Source organism: Meriones unguiculatus, chromosome 11, assembly GCF_030254825.1.
Source record: "Meriones unguiculatus strain TT.TT164.6M chromosome 11, Bangor_MerUng_6.1, whole genome shotgun sequence".
Lineage (NCBI taxonomy): Eukaryota > Metazoa > Chordata > Mammalia > Rodentia > Muridae > Meriones > Meriones unguiculatus.
The window spans coordinates 55,765,462-55,783,841 of record NC_083359.1 but is presented as its reverse complement, the minus strand read 5'-3'; the positions used below and the strand labels follow the sequence as shown (position 1 = coordinate 55,783,841).

The window sequence follows — 18,380 nt, the reverse complement described above, 5'->3', positions numbered from 1 at the left end:
CACCTTATTCTCAGGGGACCATTGGTTTTCTTAAGCTTAGACTTGAGGAAGGACAATGGGGACACATGGCTTTGTCCCTTCCAAAGTACCCAGGATATTGCAGAGTAGGAGACCCTTTGGCAGACTCCTCTTAGGATGGGCTCAGTGGCTTCTGGGGTACTACTTCCTACCCCAAATGTGTCTCCATTCTAGAGAATCTAGAGAATTCTAGAGAAGCCTTCCTATTCCCACTGAGTGTCAGGAAGAGCTGCCTGCTCTAGAGGGCAGGTCATCCCACTGGTCCGCTCATGACCACCAGTGCCTGGAACAGACTTGGCTGGCACTTACTAGGTGATTCAGTTCTTGTCTGCTGAGTGTGGGAGTGAGAGAAAGCTTGTCTTCAGGAGACCAGGAAGGAAAGTTTATTGGGGAATGAGCAGCTAAGGCATGAGGAAGGTGAACAGACAGACAGATAGTCCATGCTCACCCGCCCAGGGCAGAGTTACCTTAGGAAAATGCTCCTAAGAATGCAGAGCCAGGGTGCACAGGAGTGAGGCTCCTCCTGCCAGTGGGAGCATGAGGACCCTGGCCCCTGGTCTCTTGGCTCAATCTCGCCTGTGGATGAAGCCAAGTGTGATGACACCTTCTGCTTCTAGAATGTAGACAGTCCTTCCTGCACCATCCTCCCCAGAACTTTGACCTCCTGTAGGGAGCTAGCCTTCCAGGGAGTGAAGCGTGGGTTGGCGGTCCTGTGAATTGTGTCTGGGCTGGAAACCATTCACTATGTCTGGGGACTCACTATGTGCTTACACAGGCATCTGCCAACAGTGCTCTGTCTACAGTAGAGGACACACAAACAGCCCCACACACCATGGGCCTCATGGACGGGTGGCTGTCTGGGTTTGAGGGTGTGGAGGCATGAAACCCCTGAATTACCTTTACCAGTTGTGCCAATCAGAGAATAATATTCTCAGCATCCAGATTTTTCTTTAGTGTGCTTGCTCACTCCTGGCCCACTTTGCACCCAAGTTCATTATTTTCCGGAGTCTAGATGAGAGCCCAGCCAGGTATTCCATTGAGGCTGCTCCTTCTTCTTGCTTTTCCTTATTGTGGGAATATCATTTTCTTATCAAGTCATCGAGTGTTTCCTGACATCATCAGTCCTCAAGGGCACAGACCAGTGGTCTAGTGAGGAGACTGACAAGCGCCAGCTGGCGCACTGCCAGGAAGCCTGCGTAGCCTGAGTCACAGCAACACAGGCGGGCTACTCCAGGCTCTCTACCTGCGCTCCAAGCTGACTTTCCTTGTCCCTCAGACAGTCCTATGTTTTTATTTTACTGTTTAAAGATTTATTTTATTTTTATTTTATATATGAATGTTTGCTGCACGTGTGTATGTATACCGTATATGTGCCTGGTGCCCACAGATGCCACTGAAGGCTATGTGCCACCATGTAGATACTGAGAACGGAAACTGGGTCCTCTGCCAGAGTGCCTTAACTGCTGAACTCTCTCTTCATCCCTCATTTTTTGTATTGTTTACTGTTCTTACACTGGTGTAACTTTTTAGACATTAGTTGTTAAACTTTGTTATATAAGGCCATTTTCATGCAAGTATGTGTGAATGTTCTTTGAGCATCTTCTCCCGTTCCCCACTGCCTTCCCACCCTCTTCCCTCACCTTTCTCCCACTAGCTCCCCTCATTCTCCTACACATTTCCTTACGACTTTTATGTCATCTGTACATATATAATTTTATGTCTATAAAATCTAAGAACCACTACTGAGAGAAAACGTGTGATTTGTTTTTCTGAATCTGATTTAATTCACTTAATATGATTATTTTCAATTGTGCCCATTTTTTTCTGAAAATGGCGTAACATCATTCTTCCTTATGGCTGAAAAACCTCATGTGTGTACACATGGGCATCACATCTTCTTCATCTGTCCTGTGAATATCTCCATCGATTCTGTAACTTAGCAGTTGTGAACAGCAGGAAAGAAACTGTGGAAGATTATTACTGGCCATTAACACTGAAATCCCATCTCATCCCAGTCTGAACGGCACTGATGAGAAGAAAACAGCAACAAATGGGAACCCTCATACTCTATTCCTGGGAATATAACCTAGTCCAACCACTATGGAAATCAGTGTGGAAGTGCCTTTAAAAAGTAAAAATAGAGCTACAATACCACCCGGGCATACCAGTTCCAGTTCATCTAACCCAAAAACTCCAGTCAGGTGTCATGGAGCTATTTGCATGCCCATGTTTATTGTGGACCAATTTCCCAACAGCCAGGCACTTCTTATCCAGGCTGTGGAGCTGAAGGAGTAAAAGGAAGGGATTTGAGCTCAAGATCACCTGTAACCTATGTATGTGCATGTATGAGCTTCTCATACCTACCCCCCCCTTTTTATTTACATTTTTTGCAGGTAAAGTGGGGCATGCATGTCAGAGAATTTGTGAGATTTGCTTCTCTCTTCCCACCATGTGGGTTCAGGCCTGAACTCAGTTCATCAGGCTAGCAGCCAGCATCTATACCCACTGCGTTATCTCTCTGCTTCCTTCCCCCCCATCTGTAACCTCCGTGTTGCGCAGATGGCCCCTCTCCAGGACGCTTTCCTTCTTCTGTCTCCATGTTCCCCAGCTCCCCTTGCTCCCCCTTCACACAGGCCCTCTGAGACGTACTGGCTAAGAGCATCGGTGTGTGAGGAGGTGGCAAGCCTGTTCATCTATATGCACAGTACACAGCACAGTGCCTGGCTGTTCTTTGCATGCAGTGAGTCATGGCAACAGGGTGGGCCATTCTTGGGACCTAGGATGGCCAGGTCTTGGGTCACACACCTTTCATGGGTTATTTAAGACGTTGTGAAAACATTTTTCCAGCTAGCATTACATATCCCCATGTTCACACACAGAAGCTGAGGCTCAGCAATTCAGCAAAGCTAAGGCACACAGCAGCTACAGAATGACTGAATGGACAAGCGAAAAGCCTTGAATGGAGCCTTGACTTTAACACTTCCTGGTGGGCAATCCTGGGTAATCAGCCCTTCTTTGGGCATCAGTGCCTACGTTTACAGAATAGGCATCGTTCCAACCACCACAGCAAAGAGCATAGGGACTAGAGGGGAGAATGGCTCTATTCAGCGGTGAGCTGGGTCTGGTGTGTAAAGGGGTGGGTGGCTGATCTCTGGAGAATCCCTAGCCTGCTTGGCTTTGTTGGTCTGGTACTGAGGGACTAGGAGAGGCAGATGCCTGGCTGCCAGGCTGGAGACATGTGAGTGGAGCAGAGATCTGAAGGACAAAAGAATCTGGACTTGAGGGGAGGGAATGTCGGGAAGTGCTTGGCAGAGCAGCTGCTGCTGGGAGAAAGCCCCTTGCCTTAAGGCTCTGCCTTGCTCTCTGCTTCCTGCTGGAACTGTGGACAGCTCCAGGCTCTGGCTCCATCTCAACCAGTAGGCAGGCTGGACACTTTCACTAATTCCACTGACTAAGAACAAAACTCAGGAGTCAGAAGCTCACTTGGGTAGAAGGCCCACAGAGGTTGCATGATCAAGCTGGCACTGAGCCCATCATCTGAAGGACCTCATAGCTCTAGGCCTCTGTACAGGGTATAGGTGTGAGTCCACACACACAGGGAATGGACTCTGTTACAGTGTGCCTGGGGTCTGATCCCTATCCATAGTCATGATGCAAAGAAAAGATGCAAAGTTCAAGGGAAAACCCAGTGTCAGTCAAGAACGGGGATGCCCTGTGAACTGGAGAGAGACTAGGAAAAGGTGATTTCCCCAATCTGTCTGGCGTAGAGAGAGCTGTGGGTCTGGATTCCAGGAGACATGAACTCTGGGCCTAGGCTGCCATCTGCCCACATGGACCTTTGGACCTGTGTGCTCTGCAGCAGATGGGACTCTCCAGGCCTGAATCCTGCCTGATGCTTGCAGGGCTTCTGCTGCAAGGACCAGTGCCTGGGCGTGCAGGGTCTGATAAAGGGAGACACCCGAGGACATCTGAGTGATAAGCAGCACAGGCTCTGGATCAGCTGGCACAACTGCTCTCCCAGGGCCACTACTCGGCCCTCTCACAGCCTCAGTATCAACTGGAAATCATCTATACTTTGTGGAACTGTGGGAAGGAACATACATGAGAGCAACTGTGTGATTTGACCCCATCCTGCTTTCTGCTGCTTGGTGGAAGAGAAGACTGTGTGGAAGGGTATGCAAGTAAGTGTGTGCCTGCGTGTGTGTGTGTGTGTGTGTGTGTGTGTGTGTGTGTTGTGGTTGGAGTGGACAGCATGGCTGAAGAAGCTCCTTCACAAGCATGCTAACACCTGAAAGTGACAAGGTGGTCTTGGGGAAGTGGCTGTGGCAGAGCCAGGAGGTACAGCAAGCCATTTGCACAGATGAGGATGTGTTCTTGCCACTGTTCTAAGACAGTGCTGGGGGCACTTGCCCCCGAAACAACCAGTAGGCACCTGCTGTTTCCTTCAGGCAGATTGAAGAGCCTCGGGTCTGCCTGGCACAGGAAGGGAGGCTTAGAGTCTAGTGGGGAGGGGCTCCTGTGGGTTGATTATCTCCTTAATGTCCGGTTCAGCTCTGTGATTTGTTTGCTAGCATGTTTGATTCTACTCAGTCCTTCAAAGCCGACACTGTCATTCCTTTACAAATACAGCAATGGAGAACCAGGGGTAGAACGCAACTTGAAAATTGTTATCATTCTTACAAGTAGCAAAACTGGGATTTGGTCATATTTGTGATTAGGCCACTATCCTCGGGGCTTTGCAGACCCTGGGGAACCAGAGCCTTGTCCTTGGGGCCTTCTAGCTTGAGAAGGAGTAATAGAGAGTACAGGATCTGGCAGTCTGCAAGAGTAATCAGCCTCACTGGAAAGGCTGACATTTCTGAGATGGAGCCTGCCGATGGGCATGTGTGCCCATGAGCATGGCCTGACCAGCCGCCTGGTTTCCTTTAGGTCCTGGGAGCTTTCTCTCCAGCCCCAGAACCTGAATGGGCTCATTTGCATGGCTCTTTCAGTCATAAGTGCAAGGATGCTAAATCAGGAGGTGTTGCTAGCACTATGCAGCTGAAGCAGTCCCACGAGGTCCCTGGGGGTGGGGAAGGGTGAGAGTGAGCTGACGAGGCAGCCCAGAGGGTCTGGTTGGGTCTTGAGCCTGGATGCTGTGAGGACTCAGGGACACCCTCTTTTTCACCCATCCCTGGGGAGAAGCAGGGCTCAGCCTCAGCTCAGGTGAGAAGCAGCTAAGTCTTAGTCTTGGGCCTTTTACCTTTTGCATCTTCCTGAGCCTCAGTTATTCTGCCTGGGAAATTGCAGCACTCCTGTAACTCTAGAAATTCAGGAGGCTAAAACAGGCAGATGCCAATCTCAAAGCCTGCCTGGGCTACAGAGTGTAAGTTCAAGGCAGCTTGGGCTACTTAGTGAGATATGTCCCCACCCACCCACCAAAAAAAGTTGAGGGTATAGCTCAGCAATAGGGTCCTAGCATGGGAAGCCCCAAATTTTTCTCTAGTGAAAAAGAAAAGGTATTAACAGGACTGTTCTGTCTTGCAAGGTGATGTGGGTATCCCTGCACTGTGGTAATGAAGTAGCCCTTGCCCCCTCTCTTCTGCTGTCCTGGTTCCCAACCCTTTCCTCCCTATATTCAGACATGGTTTTCCACTGGGAGAAACAGCCCCAAGAGTAGCTGGTTGTTTTGTTTTGTTTTTAAACAGAGCCTCATGTAGGCCAGGCTGGCCTCAAACATGTAGTGTAGCAGGGGATAGCCTTGATCCTGATCCTTCCTAGCCTTGGAAGAGTAGTGTGCATGAGCACACCTGGCCCCCCATTCTGCAGGACTCTGCTGAGTACCTATTTTCTGCATGATCCAAATCGGTACCTCTATTTTTCTGAGCTTCCTCCCTCCTTCCCAGACTGGGGTGGGGAGAGCCACTTCTGCGTCACATGTTGGGCTGAGTGCCATTGGGCCTTGCTAAACTAAGCCAGGTCAGGGACCAGTGGTCTTGGCATTTCCTGGGAGCTTGTTGGAAATGCAGGACCCAGCCACACCCCAAACTTGCTGATTCATAATCTGATTTCAAAAGGGCCCCAGGTGATTCATATCCACCGTCCAGCTTGGAAAGCTCAGACGATCTGGACACTGGGGAATGAAAGAGCAAAGCCCTGAACCTCCTGTTCCTCAGAGCCTCTTGGGAATGTCAGAGCGTTAAACACAAAACAGAATCCACTTGAGCAATTCTGAAAGCAGAGATTCGCTCACTACGGAAGGGATTCTTATACTGAAGCATTGCTGTGTGCCCTATCAATGTATGCGGTTATTATTTGCTGGTTAAAAATAAATAAAATTTGGGATCATCCCAAAACAAAGTTAAACAACAAATTTAAGCTTCAGAGGTGCCTGATGAGCTGCGGTTCCAGTTCCAGCCAGTGGGCACATGAACTTGGACAGAGCACCAGGGCTCTTGTACAGAGATGGGTCCCTGCCTCCTGGTGCAGCTTTGGAAGAGCAGAGGGGCTGTTGTGTACTCCGGTGCCAATGGCAGCTACAGCCATGGGGAGGCAGGTAGCAGCTCCACCTTGCAGATGAGGGGACTAAGGTTCTGAGAAGTGATGTCATCCACTGAGATGCTGATGTAGCAGGTTTGACTATACCCAGGCCCTCTGTTCCTGTAAAAGCCCATGGCAAATTTTTATTGTCTTGGCCTGTTAGAGACTGTGGGTACCAGCTACAGAAGTCTGGCTGGCGAGGCTTGGGAGAGTATGGAGAGGTGGCCTGTCTTCTGCGGGACTTGAGAGCTGGTGCCTTAGGAATGGACACTGGCTAGGAAGCAAAGCGCCAACCCCCCAACGCCTGCTTCCACTGCTTGAATACACCCCCCCCCACCCATCAACCCTCCTGCCCAAATCCTGCCTGGTGAGGTCCCCAAGGCTTCTTACTGCTGGCTTTCAGCATTTTCTTTTTCCAGCTCTGAGCAAGGCACTTCGGAAGTTTTCGTGAATGGTGGATGGAAAAGAAAGGCTTTGATCTAATAAGCCCCTCCCCCCCACCTCATAACCCAGATTCCCTCACCCGGGGTCATGCAGGCTCCTGTGATTCATGAGGCTGTGCAGAAGTGGGAAGAAACAGCTGAAAGTGGATTTATTGATCAACTCCCGGAGAAGCTGCCTGCTCTGGTTCCCTGCCAGCAGCTATGTGCAGCTCTCTGCCCTGGATGGAAATGACAGGGCACCCTGAAGGGCAGGGCAGAAGGCTGCTTACCATCTCCACTCAGACCTGACAGTGAAGAGGGGGTCTGGTCTTGCAGAAGGATAAGCTGTGCTTAGACTCTTCATGGAGCCAATTTAGTGGATGAGTGTGGTAGGACCTTCAAATGGGAGTCTAGAGAAATGTACAGAGGAAACCTCTGTATGAGAGCTAGGCTCAGGGCTCATCTTCCTGCCAAGAAGGGCGTTGATTTTGAGAAAGAGGAGGAGTCTCAGGCTGGCTTCTTACTGCCCCCTCCATTTTAGTCATATTTTAAAGTGATTATTGATTTTGTTGGCTTAATATATGCTGTATTTGTGGCTGTCTTTTAAGTCATTGTGTTTCCTTTTCTCTTCTTTCTGCCTCTTTTCCACTGTTCGACATGTCTCCCTCATCTTCATGTCTTCTGCTCTTGCTTTGTAATCCACTGAGTGCAGTAGGTGCTGCCTGCTTGGATGCTGACATACCTTGCTGACTTGACCTTGTGCAGGCCATCATAGCTGCAAGGAGTTCTTGAGTGCGGCGGCGTGTCATGCCAGAAGAGAGCATTTCACAGCACTGCTCCCCATCATGCTCTGGCTCTTACGTTCTTTCCACCCACTCTTCCACAGTGTTTCCTGAGCCTTGGGGTTTTCCATGTCCCATTTAGTGCTAGGCATTCAACAATAGACTTATATTCAGTACTTCAGCCAGTTAGGAATCTCTGCATCAATTGCTGCCTAGTGTAGAGAGACGCTTCTCTGGCCAAGCTTGACAGTTACGCTAACCTATGAACATAGACAGAAATATTTAGAAGGTAGTTTGACAACACGTCTCCATTTTCCAAAACAACAATAGTTGGGTCCTCCAGAGGGCCCATAGACCTCCTGAGCTGTGTACTTTTGACTAGGTTAACAGTACCCACCTTTTGTTTTAACTGAGCGTCTTTTCCCGTTCCATTGCCTTTTCTGGCTATTGCTGGGTATTTTCTGGCTATTGTGTGGGTTCCATGGTTGCTCTAGGGAATGTGCACTGAACTGGCTTTGTCATTGGGCACTTGGTATTTCTGATTGTCCTGTGGGAGGAGTAGGGCACCAGCTCCTGCTGGATCCAAGGATCTGCTGGCCCACTTCCTTCTGTGTGCTGCTTGGAGGAGGCCTTTGCTTGGCCATCTCCACCTTCTGAGGCATCTGTGTAGCTAGACTGCCCTTCTCCAGAGCACAGGCAGGGAACAGAGCTCAGGGCAGCAGTGAGTGACTAGGAAAGGCAGGGTTCCGAATGGCTAGCCAGTGGGGCATTGTGCCTACAAAGAAAGCATCAGGAAAACACCTGGTAAAGACAGTAGAGAATGTGTAGGTGATGGGGTTCCAACTGCTGGTAATCTGGGCTCTGACCTCTAGACTAGGCTGCAGGGGAGGGGAAGCCCAGAAATTGGAGAAGGTTATGACCCCTTTTCCAGGCCCAAGAGCCATGCCTTCTTATATAGGAGGAAGGACTGAGTTTAAATCTGGAGATATGAGGTGCAGGTGGATTCTTTCTTTGGGAAATTTTCTAAGGTGGAGAGCTTGCTCTGTCCTACTCCCTCGATCTGCCATATGTCAGATCTTTTTCCAGAGCACACAGCTAGATGCTAGGAGCTTTTGGGAGTAGCTGCCTCCTTAGAGCAGATTATCCCTAGCTCCCTGGCCATGGGATATCTTTGAGGGCCTCAACTCGCATGACTCCAGGCTCATTGGTTCTGCCTCCCTGATCTTAACCTTGACCTTTGGACCTATCTAGAGTCTTCAAAGCTACTTCCAAGAGGGACAAGTTACAGTACTATGGTGGAAACAGTCCATGTTCACAGGCAGGCCAAATGTTAGCCTGATGGGAGGTGGGAAAAGGGGCCTGGCACTCCGACAGTGGCCGTCTCACCTTGAGCCAGCACACTAGGTACTACCCAAGAGAACTTTCCAGAGGCACAGCTCCAGGATCCTGGCGTGGTGGTGGTGGTGGTGGTGGTGGTGGTGGTGGTGGTGGTGGTGTGTCTAATGCTGAGGTAAGCAACTTCCCAAGTCCCTCCCACTCAGATAGAGCAGGAAGAACACACTGGTTTCCCAGCATTGGAAGAATGGTTGAGAGAACTGGCTGCGAAACAGAAACGGAAGCTCTGAGCTTGCCCTTCAAAAGCTAAACAGTGTCTTTTTGTTCATCTGTGTCCCTGAACCCTCTTCTGTATCTCCTCAGAAGCTGTGTTTCCCACAGATTCAATGGGGGGTGGGGGAGCTTCTTCAACATGCTGGGCATGATAACAGTTACCCAGAGCTGCTGGCTGATAAACTCAACCGGCCCCACTGCCTCATCTTCTAAGTCTAGAGAAATTGTTACTCCTCAAGGCCACAGCCTGGGCTTGGATTTCATGCATTTATTCATCTGCTTCATCCCTCAGCACACATCCATTCTCTTTTCTTTCCATCCTGCCCTCTGTCTTCTTCTCTGTGGGACAGTTTGAAGCAGGGAAACCCTGGACAGACAGCCTCTGAAGAGCCATCAGAAGCTGCAAACTGGGGGAAAGGGTATCTCAGAGTGCCTTGATCCTTCTGCTAGTGCTGGGTTGGGCTCTCCCTGTAGAAAGGCGACACATTCTAGAAGGGAAGCATGACCTATCAGTGGATCACTGATATGGATCTCCTCCATTCCTTGTGCTCCAGATGAGTACACAGGTATCCCAAACAGGAAGATCTCACCCAGGCCTTGATTGCAGAGCCTGGATCACCTCTGGGATCTTGAGACCTTGTCACAACTAGCTATTTTAAGGATGACAGCGTGCTTTTGGGGTTCCCAATATTAGTAATATTGGGGTGTCTCTACTTTCCTACTCCGAGAAACCTACATCTTGCCAGCACTGTCTTGTTCCACCTGTCCTGTGTGCTAGCTGGGTTGGAGAGAGCCCCTGCTGCCCCTTTAAGTGGCCAGGCTGCAAAGCTCTTGGAGAGGCCAGTTGAAGTCCCCTTCCCCCAAAAGGTACCCTTATCTTTTGGGGGGGCCTCTCTGTATTGTTGGAAAAGGAATTGTGCCTCTCTTACCAGCCCTTCCAGCAAAGACAGGCCTGCAGGAAGCTACACACAGGTCATTCTGTCTATACATGCACCCCACCCCACAGTCATGAGGCCGTCGTTCTTGCTCTTTTCTTCAGCCTGGCTTTATCCCAAGGGCCGGAGAGACCAACCTGAGAGCAGAATACGGCTGGCAGCACTAGTCTTTGCCTCCAGTTCCCTGGGAGTTTAGCCCCCTTCTCAAGGCACGCCTCTCATGTGACCCTGGCTCTGGCCTTCAGAGGGAGGAGGAGTTGGCTGCATCTCACAGTTGCCCATGCAGTTCTAAGGTCCATCATTTGGGCCTCCTCGAGGGAACATGTGTACCACAGAGAAAGGAAAGGGTGCTCTCAACAACTGTACTTTGAAACTATACTTTCCCCAGTGTTGAGACCTACCTTCCATACCTCATTCCTGCAGCCTCCTGTGCATCAGAGCCCTGGGTACAGCCAAGCCCCTATGTAGGGATGGCAGAACATATCCGGAGATGCCCACTCCATCCCAAGGTGCACAGGGTTTGTGGCAGACGGGGAAGCCAGGTATCTGTATGACCTCGGAAGCGGGGACTTACTGCACATCACTGCACAGTGACTTGGGACCTTGAGCACTGCGGCACACCTGGCTCTTCTTAGGACTGGGAGTCTCCCATCAGACCCAGAGTTCCTTTTGCATAGTGAGTGCATTTTTCCTTCACCTTCGGCACCCAGAGAGGGATTCTGAATCCGAAGGAGGGAAGGTCGGTAGCTCAGAATAGAGGCTGTGTCTGAATCACACTTGGAGACTTAATTGTCTTCCCCACCAGGCTGCGGAGTTGTTTGTCCTCAGCAAGTGACCAGGAGCTATTTGCAAGGCCCATTACGCTAATGACCTAATCCGTTTATTCAGCTCTTTTTAGTCAGGAAGTTTAGAGACCCTCCTGCCTCTCAGCTGGCCCTGGAGTTCCAGCGCATCTCTCTCTATTTGGGGGGTGGGTTAGTTGATACTGATGTTCAGAGTGGTGGGTGATGCCACAGGGATCAAGCAAGCAGGATTCTTGAGTCCCCAACATCTGGCCCTCTCCCTGAGCCCTGAGCTCCCGAGCCAGACTCCTCTGGGAAATGTTACTATTAAATATTTGGCCCCCGTGTGTGCTGTGCGCCTTTGATTGTATCTGGTTTCCTGTTCTCCTTTGGGAGGAAGAATTTCTCTGCAGGAAGTAGTTTAATGTGTCTGAAAGCCTTACTTCCCCGGTTTTGAAATCCAAGTTTCCAGTTACAAGTGGCTGAGATTGTCCCTAAGAAAGGAGGCAGGAAGGAGGGGACCAGAGCTGTGAGATATGGATCCATCTTGGCAAAGGCTATGGAAGGAAAGATGAACAACAACCCTGATTGCAGGGATGCTTGAGCGCAGAGAGGCACATGCTTAGGCCATCCAACCCTCCTTTCCCTGTCCCAAAACCCAGTGCCTGCACCAAGATCAGGAGATGGGAAACAGGTGTCCAGGCCTGAGGACACTGTCCGGCTCTCAGCAGCTGACGGGCACTCGAATAAACCACACTCAACCTTTTCAGCCTCACCGTACAGCCGGCATTCCCTCTCTTCTGAGTCAATTCCTACCTCAGAGCCTGGCCAGCTCATTCATAGCCAGCTCCTATCTTGCAGCCATTCTTTGAGATGACAGCTCAGTTCGCCCTGCTGCAGCTCCCCTCCTAAGCTCCTGGGGTCGAACCGGATGCCCTCTCAGGTGTTCTGAACACAGGGATTGCAGTTGAGATACCCACTGGATGTTGCATTAACCCAGGGATTAGCAACAATAGGAAGAGACCCCTAGGCTGAAGGCTGAGGGCTGACAGGAAGGGAGCTGTATAGTGGTGGACCTGTATTGAGAGAGGCAGAGCCAAAAAAATGATGAAAGCATTGCCTGAGGTCCACAGGCTAGGATGAAGGAAGAGGCTGGCTCCCTGCTCCCTGTCGGGCTCTCTAGCATGTCACTGTTTCTGAGGCCCAGCTTGCTCAGGACCAGGGGTCAGCCACTACCACAGAGCAGGGCAAAGCCAGGACGGAAAGCCCAGGACAGCTTCAGGACCAGGGTGCTCCAGTCTTTCTGCAGTGACAGCAAGGTCTTTCTCACCTTTCCGACTGGCCATTCAAAGGGGATTCTTTACAGCCCTGGGCTCTCTCCTTTCCCCACTCTCCTCTCTGTCAACATCTCAGCCTGCCTAGGTCTCATGCTGGGTCCTTTATCTGATGGCACTGTGAGCTTTTTTTATTCGTATTCTCTGTATCAACCTAAAATGTATTCCTAAAGGCGCCCATTCACAGTCCTCTGATGCTGTGGTTGGAGGAGGCCACCTGCTGCGCCTACAGCCTCCAAGGGGAAGTGATCTCATCCATGAAAGAGAACAGTCAAAGGCAAAGGACCCATGAGGAGCCGGCCGCTGGAGGGCTCTGAATGGGTCTTAGCTGGCCACTGCTGCACTGGAAGGCCCTGAACTTGCTTTTCGACCTGTGTAGGGGCAGCGTTGGACTCCAAGCTGTCGGGGTGTGGGGGTGGCTGACTGGTGCCACCTGCTTACTTCTCTTACCAGAGGCCCTTATGTTGTGGGGCCTAGGTAGGCAATCAGTGATTGTCTGATTGGGCCCCAGACCTCTAGGCTCAGTGCAGCAGGGAACAAGCCAGGACATTTTCCTCTGTGGTCCTCCTCTGGGCTGCCTAGCCAATTGACTTTCTCACTTTGTATTTATTTGTTTGCTTGTTTACTTGCTTACTTTTTTGTGTAGAAAGGGTCTCACTATGTAGTTCTGGCTGTTCTGGAACTCCCTATGTAGACCAGGCTAGCCTCAACTTCACAGAGTTCTGCCTCTCTGCCTCCCAAGTTCTGGGATTGCAGGTGGGGGCACCGCCACACCTGGCTTCCTGCTGATTCTAACTGAGCACCTGACATTTGTGTCCTCATTTCTAGCTGCCTAGGATGTGTCACCTGGTGGCTTCTCAGATGGTCATTCTGGATTAAATGATGCATGGATTCATTCACGAGTCTGTTTTCCCATGTACTTATTTGTCTATTCAACACATGGTCACTGAGCACTGTTCTGGGTACTGGGGTGCAGTGTGAGCTGGAGAAGGCTCCCTCCTAAGGGACCTTTGCATAGTACTAGAGGGACGCACATATACTGTCAATACCCAAATAAAGCCAGACAGTGATGTCTCCATCAGGATAATTCAGTATAAGAACCTCCAGGGTGTGGGGACCATTCTTTTCCCCAGGGTAAATCTGGATTCTTTTCTGAGGAGGTAACATCTTACCTGAGACCTGATGGGGGAGAAAGAGCCCCCCCCCCTGAACTCACAGATGAGCAGGAAGTGCAAAGACCCTGAACTGATATGCATTGTTTGCATATTAGTGTTCCTGATGGGGGGTTCAGCTCTCAGATAAGCTCTGTGGGGTTCAGTGCAAGGTGAGAGGGTCAGGGGCGCTTGAAAGATAGTGGCCAGTTACCCGACTTGGTCAGGATGAAATTCCGAGTCATCTTGATTCCTTCCTCCACCCAGACATTCACACTTAGCGGTCTTGTTGGTCTTCACCTGAGGCCATGCTAAAGCCACACCCTCGCCCCTGTCACATTGTGTCTACTATCACCTGCCTGCCTGACGGAACTGGTAGCCACGTCAGTTTTCTTGTTTTTCCTTGGTTCCTGCCACTACATACTTTAACTCAGCACTGTGTGTTATCATTTAAAACCCAAGATGGATTGTCATTCCTTTGCAGAAAGAGGCTTCCCTGAGCTCAGAATAAATCTTAGAGCCTTTACTAGGGCCCTAGGTGACAGCCCCGGCCTGATCTCTGCTGAACTAGCCAGCTCCTTCTCTCCTATGACTTACCCGTGCAGAACTCTCTCTGTTCCTTAGGCTGACCTAGCCTCCATGCTCACAGTACCTTCTATCTTGGAGGCACTGGTCCAGATCTTTGCCTGGATAACTTGCTGGTGATCATTTAGCTCTCAGCTCAGCTCTTTGTCTCAGTTAAAGGCTCTTCCTGCCCAGTCCTAGTTTTCAGGGCTCCTTTCTGGTCTCCTGGGCTCCATGCTACACACCTATTCAGCTTTTTCCTCCCAGAGAGGCCCAGCTGATGTAGCATAGGCTTTCGATGTAGACACATCTCTGCTCCTCCCAGGCTGAGAGGCCTTGGACATGTGTCCTGATCTTAGAGAGTCTCAGTTACTACAGTCACCAAATGGGGATAGTCATAGTACTTAGGGCCTGGCAGAGAGGGGTGGAAGCCTGTCAGCAAAGGTATTCAGTGCTTAGAAGACAGCAGGGAAGGTCAGCTCCAAGCAGCAACGGACTGGTCCTATCCACACCTGCCACGTGTTATTTCTGGGTACCCCTCCCTCAGCTTCCTATTACGTGGCAGCCCTGATGGCTGTCCAGGGAAGGAGCACAGCTTCCTCTTGTTCTGTCCTGTTTGGACCCAGATGTGTAAAGCTTTCCATCTCACACTGCGAGCTCCCCAGCAGCCTTCTACTTCCTTCCTGAGTCCTCCCTCTCCATTTCAGGACTCCATCTCAGTTGCCCCAGCCCATTACTCCAGGTATTTAGTATTTTCACATTATTGCCATTGACAGAGATGCCCACTAACACATGCTATGGTGCTAGTACTGTCTTGGATTTTAAAGATACCATGCTGAGTACCTGTGACATGGCTCAGAGAGAGAGAGAGAGAGAGAGAGAGAGAGAGAGAGAGAGAGAGTAAAGATGATGGCTCCTGCTACCAAACCCAAAGATCTAACTTTGATCCCCAGAACCTACATGTATAATAATGGAGCCGTGATATGAGTTACATTTGGGGTTGGTAGTAAAGTAGGGTCTCACTACATAGCCCAGGCTGGTCGTGAACTCATGATCCTTCTGCCTCTACTTCCAAGGGTCAGAAGTACAGCTGTGTGTTACCGTACCCAGCTCAAAGCCTTCCGTTAAATCTTGTTTTAAAATTTTTTTTTGAGACAGGATCTCATGTAGCCCAGGCTTGCTCATGCTTCTTATGAACCTGAGAATGACCTTGATCCTCTGCATCTCCCTGCAAATGCTGGGATCATAGGTTAGGCCACCATTGCTGCAACTTCTATTAAATCTTTAGGGGGCTGTTGCCCTACTGTTTTCACATTCCCACTGTCTGAGACTGAAGACTCCCCAAAACAGCCCCCAGGTGTGGCGAGGACTTGGGTCTGGACTTAAGAGAGATTTCCCCAAGCATGGGAGACATCTTCCATGGCCATGCACCATGCATCAGCTCCCTATTCCCAGGAAGAAGGAGATATGAGTGTCTCCCCTGGCCCCAGAGAGCCTGCCCCACCTCAGCCAAGGTCCTGGGTCTAGTTTTTCCCACCAAGGAGAAAATAGCAAGAAAAACAGATGAGAGCCGATACCCTGTGCTGCTGGAGGAGCCCCAGGAAAGCTCTAACCCCAGGGGCTTTTGGGCAGTCAAGAAGGGTAAGGGGCAGAGGGGGAGGAGGCCCCTTCCCAGGCGCACTCTCTTCCATCTGGGACACTGTCAGTGTCCATCTCCCCTGTCCTCAGTGTCCACATGTGGGTCTTGGGTTAGACCCCACTCTCAGCACTTGAGGTCACCTGGTTTATCTTCCATTTTTGGGTGGTGTCCTTCTTAAGAAGATACAGTCTTTCCCATGTTAAAGCAAAGGGTATTCTGAATCTGCCTCCATCTGCATCTAACTGACCCAATTATCTTGGGTCCTGAAGGACTTCAAAGTAGGAGACGTGGGCAAATAGACATTCTTATCTGTATTACTCTCGTTCTGTTACGTACTGCACGCCCACACAGCATGGCTAGAGAGTTCCCCTGAGATCCAGCTGTGAAATGGCTTTACAGACTCTAAGAAAGATATAAAGGAAAGATTCGATGTGCAGTGCTTGGGAGCAGAACCTTTGACCCCACCCTTCCTGCTCTGTCTGCAGCCCCTCTATTCTGGAGGAGGTTCACCTTGCCTGACCACCTTCCACCAGAAGAGGGTCAAGATGGTACCCCATAAGGTGGTCTGCCCTTTCTGTGTTCTTTTCTAGAAATTCTTGCCCAGAATTTGCTTTCCTGTGTTCTGGAAGGCCATGGAGGGGGTGGGCGCTTGAAGATGCCCGTGGGCCCGACCTGGGGGAGCTGTTTGAATAGCACTAGGACTGTGTTTGCTGAGCTCCTAGAGGCACTGGGAAGTTGCAGGCTTGTGTTTGTCTAGGAGCTTGATGGGGTAAGAGCTCAGGCTGTGGAGTATTCAGAAAGTATTTGCAGAGTATTTGAACATAGATTATCTCATTTTTATATCAATCATCCTTACCCTATGAAGCAGAAAGGAGGAAGTGAGTTAGCAAAGCTGCAGACTCCGTGCCTGCATTCAGTTCTTCTGACTACAAAGGATGCGGCAGCCTGGCTGTGCTGCTGCAGATACGGAGAATGGCTTCCACTGCAGTGGCAGACTGAGGCACCAGGGAGCATGCCAGCTCTGTGGCTTTTTGATAGTTTGGGAGTGCAGGAATCTTATTATCACAGAAGTGGGGGTGGCCAGGGCTTTAAAGGTGTTAGGGTTGGCTGGAGCCCTCCCTTTCTTTGTTGGGGTGAAGGGAGAAAATATGAGGTTCCAAAAGCCCCTCTGCTGCTGGCCTTTCACAGGACCATCTGCTTCTCTCAGTTCTCCTCCATCTTCGTAGCCTGTGGGAGCAGGTGGGTGTCAGTGGATGCTTATGGGTCCAGAAGAACTGGGGCTAAGAAAGAGAAATCTGTGGATCTCCCCAGCACAGGACAGAGGAAAACACTTGGGGCCCTCCCTCTGCAGCCCAGTGCTCAGGAGGCCACCCTATCCCTCTCAGTTGCTGCATTGGAAAATAACAATTGTGCAAGCTGCAGCCACTCTGCCAGCTCCTTGGCACAGAGCTGGGCAAGCCCTAGCCTTTGGTATTCTCTTCAACACTAGAGTGCAGGCAGAGGACACTAGGGCTGGCTGCTGGGTAGTGTGACTTTAAGGGAAGTGGGAAGCCCCCAGCGATATTAGTAAAACCCTCAACCTTCAGGGGCAAGAGACGCTGTCACCTCTGGCTGGTAGGCAGCCTTGTCTGCTGTGAGTCATTCCAAACGTGTATGTCTTCTGTGTCTGCAGAGCTGGAAACCGTGGAAAATTCTAACTCTTGGCATCACTTTGCTTTGAAGGGCACATCATGATGGAGTACCCTTATTTCCTTGCTTTTGTACTATTGTCACTTCGCCCAGAATATGAACTACATAGGGCTGGCAGGATGGCTCAGGGGATAAAGGAAGCCACTTGCTGCCATGCCTGACAATAATCCCAGGACCCACACGGTGAAAAGAGAGAACTGGTTCTCCCAAACTGTTCTCTAACCTCCACAGGAGCGTGTGTGTGTGTGTGTGTGTGTGTGTGTGTGTGTGTGTGTGTGCGAATCCAGCTGTCTGTGAATCCAGTTCTAGGGGGTTCAGCATGCTCACACAGATAGGCATGCAGGCAAAACACCAATGAGGGTAAAGGAAAACATAAATCAATCACATTTTTTAAAGTATAAACAAATATGAGCTATGTAGAGGCAGAAGTGTATGACTTGTTCCTAGCCCAGAGAACAGTGCGTTGCACAGAAAGCCTTGATGAGGATCCGCAGAGAACGGCATCAATGCGAGCGTGCCAGTGAGTGGATGGGAGAAGTAGGAAGTGCTGACAGATGCTCAGCAAAAAAAACAGGCTTTCTTCCCTGAGAATCCTCCCAATTAGTCGAGCATAGCTGACTGGGTCCTTGACATCAACCTGTGTAATGATTAGAAGGGGAATGGGAAGCCAAGGAGGCAGGAGATGAGATGCTCATGGCTAACAGAGCAGGACCAGAAGAAGTGGGCCTGGTGTGGAAATGCTTCTTGGGACTCTCTCCGTTTGTTCATCATCTGGCTCTTTGGGCAAATGGAGACAGTCGGGGAGCTCAGGGCAGTGCTGTTAGCTTTTATATGGCCTTAGGAAGGCTTCTTAACCATTTCCAACCTCTGTCTAGTGGGCTGTCCTTATACTGACACCCCTAGGGCTGTTACAACCCAACAGTGAGAAACCAGTGAG

At 50.3% G+C, this 18,380-nt stretch overlaps 1 protein-coding gene across 5 annotated transcripts in view; it reads left to right on the top strand.

The window, feature by feature from the left end:
- The window catches only part of Adora1 (adenosine A1 receptor), a 34,144-nt gene that overhangs the window by 11,034 nt on the left and 4,730 nt on the right, over positions 1-18,380 (top strand). The window lies entirely within an intron of this gene.